At 34.5% G+C, this 9,812-nt stretch overlaps 1 long non-coding RNA gene across 1 annotated transcript; it reads left to right on the top strand.

Moving 5' to 3' along the window:
- Positions 1–3,262: 3,262 nt before the first annotated feature.
- LOC124232851 (uncharacterized) lies at positions 3,263–7,061 on the top strand. The gene is made up of 3 exons (XR_006886927.1): positions 3,263–3,331; positions 4,997–5,077; positions 6,980–7,061. It is a non-coding gene; the product is annotated as an uncharacterized LOC124232851 (long non-coding RNA).
- Positions 7,062–9,812: the final 2,751 nt, after the last annotated feature.

Here is a 9,812-nt window from a genome sequence, read left to right as displayed (position 1 = left end):
GAGGAAGAGAAAAAGCTTTGCTATGCATGAATAGTTACTTCAGTTTCGTGGGACTCAGAAGAGGTAGGTGTTTCTGTTACTTTGTCAGGTCATCCAGGAGGGAACATTAGGTTTAATAATTGCCACCATTACTTCACCACCCTATTATCAAACTCTAAACATAGTGTCTTGGGGTCCCTAAGTTAACTAGAATATTCTGGGTACAGTATTTCCATTCTTGAGAATGTTGATAAATATGACAAGGACACAATGACGTTATAGTTGAAGGCAATTTATTGAATTTAGGGAACGGTAGTCCTAATGCATTGGGAGTAATAGTAAATGTTTAAACCTCTATCCCCATGGTTCTCAAATAGTGGTGATTTTGCCTCCCAGAGGACATTTGCAATATCTGCGAGCATCTTTGATTGTCATAACTGGGGGAGTGGGTGTTGGCTGGTGGCATCTGATGGGTCGAGACCTGAGATGTTGCTAAACATCCTGGCGATGCACAGGACAGTGTCATCATTGCCTCTCCCGCCTCCCAATAACAAAGAATTATCTGGTCCAAAATGTCAGCACTGCTGAGGTTGAGAAACCCTGTTCTATCCTAATGATTCTACTTCTTGGAATCTATCTTTAAAAATAATCCAGAATACAGAAACAATTACATATATGCATAAAGATACTCACTGAAGCATTATTCACTTGATTTTTGTTTTTTTTGCAAAGTATGTTCTTTTAGAAAACTAATAAAAAAGATATAAAATTACTCACAGTCCTCCTCACAAGTAATATTGTTGGAATTTTGGTGTATATTTTTTTAAGTGAGCCATGTATCGCTATATATAATTATGAAAAATGGGAAACAAACTTAATTGAGACTTAGGAAGAGATTTGATCACCTCTGTCAGCACTACATCAATTTCAGGAACACTGAAGAATTGGAAACCACTTTAGAGGTAGTTTTCTCACTCATTTTAGGAATTCTTTATACAACACCCTTCAGCTTCTCTTTGTCTGCTGTTTCACTTAAATCTTTTACTCTGAATAACTGTTCTCAAATGCCTTTTATGCTACCATAGAGTAAAAAAGTACAGGCATTTTTTTGATGAAGTTAACTTTTAGTTCTGTGTACCAGTAGAGAGGTAAATAATAACCCCATCCCTGGGGAGATTCTTTTATTTTTTTCTTTACTGTGATTTAATAATTTTAAGTTTATTACAGTTTATTAAAGTTTAAGAACAACTGGTAAAGAATTAGTAAAATATTGTTTATAAGTGTGTGTGTATATATATTAAAAATATAAAACCAAGGATGGCAAGAATACACAGACAACCTCAGGATAGTAGTGACCTCTGACGATGGGAAGGGAATTGAATCAAGGAACAGTACAAAGGATCGTCAACCATATCAATAACATTTTATTTCTTAGAAGAAAAAGAATCTCAAACAAATATGGCAATTGGTTAAATCTGAGTTTGGGTACTCTGAGTGTTCTTTATATTATTCTCTTATTGTTTCTGAAATATTGCAAGGTTACGTTTTTTAAAGGTAAATGTGCTTTTCAGATTTGCTCATGTTTGAACTGAGGCTATATATAGAAAGATTTTTATAATAGTCACAATTTAGCAATGTATGTCTAATAAAAACAGTAATGAATGACTTCCTTATAAGTACAACTAGTTAACTACAGCAAATAAAATGATTTCCAAGGGCTTTTCTCTCTTTGTTTTTGGAATGTTAAGTATTTTTTGAAGGTATTTAGGGTCTACTGAATGTTAAGAAAGGTGAATGGTTCTTGAAATTACTCAAGCAATGATTGGGGTGATTGAGTATGAGTTACAATTCCACAAGACAAGTTCATAGTCTCTTTTTTGCCCTGGTAACTTAACGTGGAAAACAGATGTATTTAGAAAGAAACCATATTATGCATTCAGATTTAGAAATCAGTTTATTTCTTACTAAGAGAGAAATGTGGTCTCCCTCAGCCTCTTGATGGTGATATTATTTTATGCCTGTTTCACAGATAACAAACATTGCAAAGTGTTTCGTTTTGGAAGAATTATTTACTTAAATCCAGTAACTGTTAAATTTGCATGCAAATTTTTTTGAAGTTTTTTCCTCTAAGATTTTAGATATCTGGCCTTTAAATTAGTAAAGGGTGCTTTACAGCTTTTTCTATTAAAAAATAAATTAAACTTATCATGATTGTTTCTTATATGATAAGTAACAGTATCAACATAAGCATAATTAAGCATATTTTTCTCTAGCTAGTACCAAAAACTATCTTGTTATTAAAGAAAACTTCCATAAGCAGATCTGTGATAACTTACCCTAGTAGAAGGATTTTTACTTGATTTTATGGTCATTGTCGTCTGACAAAAATAGAACTAAATCATGTAAATGTTTAGTAGGAGATACTCTGCTAGAATGTATGAAAAGAAAATTATTTTAGATTTTTGGGCTATGTTGCCAAGGGATAGACTTATAGGAGATGCTGGCCATTGCTTGGACATGCTGCCGGCCATTAACTTGCCAATGAGTTGTTAGAAATTTCTTCTAAGTAAGGAAAATGTGTAAAGGCATCATGTAGTGAAGGTGTTTAAATTTCTGTAATGGATTAAATATTTTGAGCATTTAGTTTTTTAAAAAAAGGAATGATGTCTAGTGTCCCCAGATTTAGATATGTTAAATAGAATATATGGGCATTTTTCTAAAATCAGACATTTAGTGAATTATTGCTGTTGATTCTACATCAAACCAAAGTTTAGACTGGAAGCTAAGGGACTGTAGCTCAGAGTGCATTCTGCTTAGCAACCAGCTTGTTGTCTACTGTTTTGCTACTGAATGCACGTACTCATGGCTCAGAAGTGTATCTGCAGCCGGCTGGTCTCAACTGGACAATACTTCATTCACCTAATTTCCAGACTAGTCAGGCAAAGACATCAGCTCATTGTTTTTAGTCGTGAGGAAATTTATTTGTAAACTTCAAGTAGTAGCACACTCATCTCAAAAGCCCCTGAACTCTGAGAAACTGCCTTCTAATTCAGGGATGTGAGGTCCTTGGGATTTAGAGCTGCTTCTCTTAATTTTTTTTGGTCTTAAAAACTCTTGCAAGTCTGTTGCTTAAAAAACTTAGTCTCTGAAATCTTGGAAAAGAGATAATAGCTCTTAGTAGAAAAAATACATTAAATTCTAGGAATACTTTAGAGTTATTATCTGAAAATGAAAATTCAGGAAGTTTGATTTGTGTTCAAACTTTTATTATTTTCTCTCTTAGAAAACAACAGTTTTGTTGGCATGTGAAGCTCCAGTTTCCTCAGAGTCAAGCTGTGTACATAGAGAAGAGGTATAGTATCACCACTGTCTATTAAGAACTTACTTGTTTTTAGGGCCAGCCCCAGTGGCCTAGTGGTTAAAGTTTGGCATGCTCTGCTTTGGTGGCCCAGCTTCGGTTCCCAGGTGTGGAACCACACCATTTGTCTGTCAGTAGCCATGCTGTGGCAGCAGCTCACTTAAAAAAAGAGGAAGATTGGCAGCAGATGGTAGCTCAGGGCAAATCTTCCTTAGCAAAAAAAAGAGAGAAAGAACTTACTTGTTTTTATTATGTCTCTGTATTTAAAATAAACTGTTAACTTAAATGTGATATCAGTAAATGTATAGTAGAATGGATAGCTAAGTTGTGATGTATATATATATACACACACACACAATGAAATGCTAAACACCACTGAGAATGAATGAATTATACACATACATCAGTGTGGATGAATCTCAGAAATAATGTGGATTGAGAAAAGCAAGTTAAGGAAAAATGCATTGAATGTGATTCTGTTTGTAAATATGAAAAAAAAAAAAACCAGAAAAGGAAACAGTAGTTTTTAGGAATATCTCCAGAGGTGGTGGTACTTTGAGGGAAATGATTAATGCAGAAATCCTGGTGTTTACTTCAGTGGGGAGAGCAGGTGTTAGGGAGAGAGATGCAGGGAGAATCAAGAGGGCTGAAAGCTTTCTATTTCTTAAGCTGGCTGGTTGTATAGGCGATAAAAAATGACCCAAAATTCTACTATTCAGATTACTACTATTAATGTCACACTGTGTCCTTCAGAAAATACATTAATTTAGACATGTATAGATATATACTCATAATTGTAATTAATTTACACAGTTTTTTATCCTACTTTTTTTCATATTATGGACATTTTCAGGTATCATTTAAAAATTTTAATGGTTGTGTACTATTTGATTCCTTGGGTTAGGAAAATTTTAAAGTTTCTTTTTAAGTAATGTATTTAGCACATATCCACATTTTGCATAAATTTACTGTCTTTGTAATTATCCTATGGATTTTAGTGAAGAACTTTATTATTTGAGGTTGCTACCAGACTAAAGACAGAGAGAAGACTTAAATTTAGAGGTGGGGTATATAGCACACTAGTATATATGAATCTGCATAAATGATTGAGGAAAGTTCTAGTTCAAAACAGTGTCTTAATTTTGTTTCTACAGCCTTATAGTTTAAAACAATGTGCATACATACAGGAAAGTTGGAAAACCTAAAATACTTTGTTTCCAGGGAAAGCAGTATCAATTTTTTTAACCTGGTCTTATGATTTAGAATGAATAAACTTGAACATGCCCTAAAACTAGCTTCAACTGAAACTTTTTCTCAGATTTTTGATTTCTGCAATTTTCAAATATATTTCGTCCCGACTTCTTTCTTTTCATCTTTGAGCACAGGTGTGTGTTAATTATTTTTATAATTGATTTATAGGGAGCTTCTTAAAATATTGTTTTTTAAGATTTTGTTAAGTGTGTCCAAGAAGTCTTTTTGAGCTTTTTTTCTAAGTAATTTTTGCTTAAAAGGATGTTATATTTTGCCAAGAGTGAAATAAAAGGTCTCTGTTCACTTGTTTAAACAAAAAAGCCACAAGATTTAGTAATTCTAAGTTAACACCTTTAGTAGAAAATTATAAATAATAAAAGTTTTGTTTTTGTTTTCTTTGTTGGGAAGAGTACCAGATGATAAAACTATTAATGAAATCCTAAGACCTTACATTGATCCTGAAAAGTCTGATCCTGTAATTCGTCAAAGGTATGTTTAAAAAATCTTGTAACTTTCTGAAATTATTAAAAATGTTGAGGTATTTATTATGTATCTATTTATTATGTAAAGTCGTGACTTTATTGGAATGTGATGTGTCAGTGCAGTTTACTTTCTGTGCCATTTCCTTGGTGTTTACTCAAGGCTTTGGCAGTGAGAAATGATACCTTTCAATAGTAATAATAACAGTACTTAAAACTTACTGTTTATACTGTGTTCCAGACACTCATTGAAGCAGATAATAATAAATGTATTAATTCATTTAAATGTCACAATAACCCTTTAAGGTAGATTACTGCTATTATACCCATTTTACAGATGGGGAAACTGAGCCTTAAAGTGGTTAAGTGATTTCATATAGCTATTAATAAGCAAGGAAGCTGGGATTCAAACCCAGCCAGTCTAGTGTCAGAGTCTGTACTCTTAACCCTTAAATTAAACTGCCTTTCAAGTTGAACCAAAAACTCTGAAAATTAAGAGTTTCCAAGTATCTGAGTTTCCAAAGACAGGAAATCCTGTTTCAGCCAAATCTTGATAAAGCTAAGTAAAATACACTCTGTCTCCTGTCCAGTAATACAGAATGGACAAAAAGGGTTAACATAGCATAGTGGAAAGATTTAGTCATCAATATCTGGGTTAGATAAATAGCTCTGTCCTTTATTAGCTATGTGATCAGGAGCAAATTACTGAACTTCCACGTGTTAATTTTTTCCATCAGTAAAATGAGAATGATGATATCTAAAAAATAGAGTTGTCATGAATCAGCCCTTGTGGTTTAGTGGTTAAGATTTGAAGCTTTTACAGCCATGGCCCAGTTTGTTTCCAGGTCAGGGAATCACACCACCCAACTGTTGGTTGTCATACTGTCATACCGTGTGTTGCTGTGATGCTGAAAGCTAAGCCAACGATATTTCAAATACCAGTAGGGTCACCCATGGTGGACAGGTTTCAGTGGAGCTTCCAGACTAAGAAAGATTAGGAAGAAGGACCTGGCTACTTACCTCTGAAAAAATTTGTTCACGAAAACCCTATGAATAGCAGTGGAGCATTGTCTGATACCCCACCAAAAGGTGAGAGGATTGCGCAAAAAGACCAGGCAGGGCTCCGCTCTGCTGTACAGAGTTGCTAGGAGTTGGAATCGACTCGATGGCACTAGCAACAGCAGCAAAGGGTTGTTAGGAGCTTAAAAAAATAGCATATATGAAGTTCCTGATACAGGGCCTTGCACACAGTAGGCAGTGCTCAAATAAGGAAACTGTCATTAAAGTGTGAATTAGTAGTGTTCCTGGCAGGAAGCCAGTTGACTTTCTTTTCTCCAGATGGTACCTGCTTGGAATATGAGTGCTTGGTTTGGTTCCAGAGTAACCTAGTGTTTAAAATTTAGACTAGGTGGATTCTAAAATGTCTGATCCAGTTCTACTTAAACCTCATTTTCTACTTTTGATAAAAGGTAGTGCCCAGACTGAACCAGATCCATGTCCCAAAGACAGCTAGAAAAGTTGAGTTTCTTTCCTTCTTATTACTGATAATCTGGTTGTTATCATTGGTCATATATTTGGCAGTAAGACAAAATACTTGTTGCTAAGTTGGCTCCATTTTTAGAAAATAAATAAGATTAATTTAATTTACTGAAATAGGTAATTTTTAATTTAAGATATTTAATTGCACAGAGAGAAGAAAGGTGATTTTTTAAAATTCAGAACCTTGGTTAGAAAATATCTTCAACCCCATTTCTGTGTTTGGATAGATGATTTTAAGTATCATCAGCTACTCATAAATGCTTAGTCTTCCATAGATGCTTGAGGTATACTTGAATCTTGAAATATACTAAAATAATCTTGAAATAAACTAAAAACCAATTTTATTTCCTTCAATATGACATTTTTATTTCAGGTTGAAAGCCTACATTCGCTCTCAGACTGGGGTCCAAATTTTAATGAAGGTGGAATATATGCAACAAAATTTAGTAAGGTAAAATTGCTTCCCTCCCCGTTTCTTTAAATATTTGCTAATTCTATAATGTAACTAAGTATCTTGATTAGCTTAAGTAGCCAGTTATAATACTAATATGACTTTCAAACTAAAATTTTAAAATAATCACGCTTATCATAATATAGGATAAATTCAATTGAAAAATCACCCTGGAAAGATTCCCCATAAAATCCCATTTTAACTTATTTCAAGAAATATTCTCTACAACAGAGTTCTAGTGTTCAGGTTTTTACCTGAATTCATGTGATCAACTGACCATTGCACATATTGCAGTGGAAAGAAAACTGCATAGAAATGTGAAGAGAGCCAGGTTCTAACAAACCATATGATTTGAGAAAGTTAGCGTTGCTGGGCTCTCTTCCCTTGTGAATGGGACGATGAAATAGACTACACTAACGATCTCCGAGCGTCCCTGCGAAGTCTGCTGAAGTGCCAGTTATGTGTCAGCATGCTGAACTACAAAACACTGATCTTTTAAGACCTGTGATGCTTTTCCCCTGTTTACTTAACAAACTTCTAGATCTGGTTCAGACTAGATCTGATCAGTCTCGTCTCTTATTTGCTTTGCTAGTATAGTTTAGAGGTTTAAGAGTCCAAGTTGTGAAAGCAGAGCTGGGTTTGAATCCCAGCTCTGCCTGCTTCCAATCATGTTAACTTGAGTAAATTGCATAGCCTCACTTGCCTTAGTTTCCTCATTCTCTAAAATGGGAATGATAATAACTGTAAGATTGTCGTGAGAGATTAAGATAATTCATTTAGCACATGGTAAGTGCGTACTTTTATCACTACTACTACTACTATTAATGTTGTTGCTACTACTACAGATAAATGAATTCTTACAAAAGGTCTACATATAAGATTAAGACTTTCATAGCTAAGAACGGATCTAAACAGCAAAGCTTGACCACTTTTTTTAACCAACATATCTCAAATACTCCCAACGTCATATCATTGATCACAGTTCAGTGATGACAAATTCAAGTTTTCTGTCACATAGTCCTTTCCCTAAACTTCTTAGTTCAATGTATTTACATGCAGATCATGCTTTAACTGCCCTCCCTCCCCCAAAAGATTTGGGGTCCTAAATGAGAATAGGTTAGAAAGTTCTGTGGTTTCTGCAAAGATGAGTACATAGAGTTACAAAATCCGTGTTAACCAAAATCAATATTTCTAAAATTGGTAATCAAACGTTTATGTAATTAATGAGAAATACTGGTGTAAAAGGTGTATTCTTTCAGTTTTGTTTAGCGAAATCCTAAAGTGAATTCCATATAATTCACGTTTAAACAAAGAAATTTGCATTGTTCCTTTGGAATTTACCTGTGGTTATTCATTAAATAATTCTTCCTTCTTTTATTATCTATGTTTTCTCTTTTAAAATCAGTTCCTTTCTTAACATGCACCATATTTTACCTAGATAATTCATGTAAATATAATTCGTGTTTCATACCGTAGTGCGTACTTAATGAATATACTATGGCTTCAGTCTCATGAGCCTGTCAGAAGAACGCCTCTGAGGGTTTTCATGAAAAGTGAAGTTGCTTTTTGGATAGTTGTCTCATTTCATCTTCTCTGGGCCATGGAACTAATATGTACTCTCCCAGTCTTCTCCTGACAACCTAGGGTCATGTTCAACCATTCTAACACTCTGTACCACTCTGAGCACTTGCCAACTCCTTGTCATAGATTGCCACTGTGAGGATAACATAGAAATGGCTCCAGAAGGAATGTGGAAGGGAGACAGTAGAAGTGCTATCCATCTTTATTCAGGAAATTTTTATGTATTTATTTTTTAAAGATTTGCATCTGAGCTCACAACTGTTGCCAATCTTCTCTTTTTTTTTTTTGTTTCTGCTTTTCCTCCCCCAAATCCCCCCAGTACATAGTTGTATATTTTAGTTGTGGGTCCTTCTAGTTGTGGCATGTGGGATGCTGCCTCAGCGTGGCGTGACAAGTGGTGCCATGTCCGCACCCAGGATCCAAACCAGCAAACCCTGGGCCACCAAAGCGGAGCGTGTGGACTTAACCACACCGCCACAGGGCCGGCCCCCAGGAAAGTTTTATTCTTAAATGCAGCAGGGAGAATAAAACTGATTGCCTCATGATTTCCTTTGTATGTACATCTGACCTTGAATAATTGTGAATAGTAGCCACTGGCTACTATTTTAATGGCTGTGTGAATTGGAGTCTTTATTCTATTTTTTTGATTAATAAGTCTGTATTTGATACACCAGATTGCTTTTACAGAATTAAATTACTTATTTTGGTGAGTTTGGGCATTGACTTGACCATTCTCACCTTATTTACCTAATCTGTTAGCCAGACAATTAAAACTTCTTTACTAAAGCTAAAGAAAGCAACTTGTATCATTTTGTTACAACTGCTAAGAACAAAAGCTTTGGGTTTTTTGTTTTGTTTTGTTCTTGTTTGTTTGTTATGGTTTTGTTTTATTTCTTTGTTGTTTCCATTTTTATTTCCTCCATTACCTAAAAGGGAAAGTTTGTTGTATTTCCATTTTAAGTCAAGGCAAACTGGTCTGTAGCCAGTGAAGAAATGCGCCAGCTCACTAAGTTGGTCAAACTTGACTCTTTGGCAAAATATCCTCTTTCTCCAAAATTCAAGGAAACTAAAATTTTATGTGATAAAAGGTAAATATAGGATACTGAGTATTTTAAAGTTTATTGTATAGAACGGACTGCTTGGGCCCAGATAGCATTCATTTTTAACTTGGAAA

This window comes from Equus quagga, unplaced genomic scaffold (assembly GCF_021613505.1).
Source record: "Equus quagga isolate Etosha38 unplaced genomic scaffold, UCLA_HA_Equagga_1.0 131538_RagTag, whole genome shotgun sequence".
Classification (NCBI taxonomy): Eukaryota; Metazoa; Chordata; class Mammalia; order Perissodactyla; family Equidae; genus Equus; species Equus quagga.
This window is presented reverse-complemented; position numbering and strand designations above follow the sequence as displayed.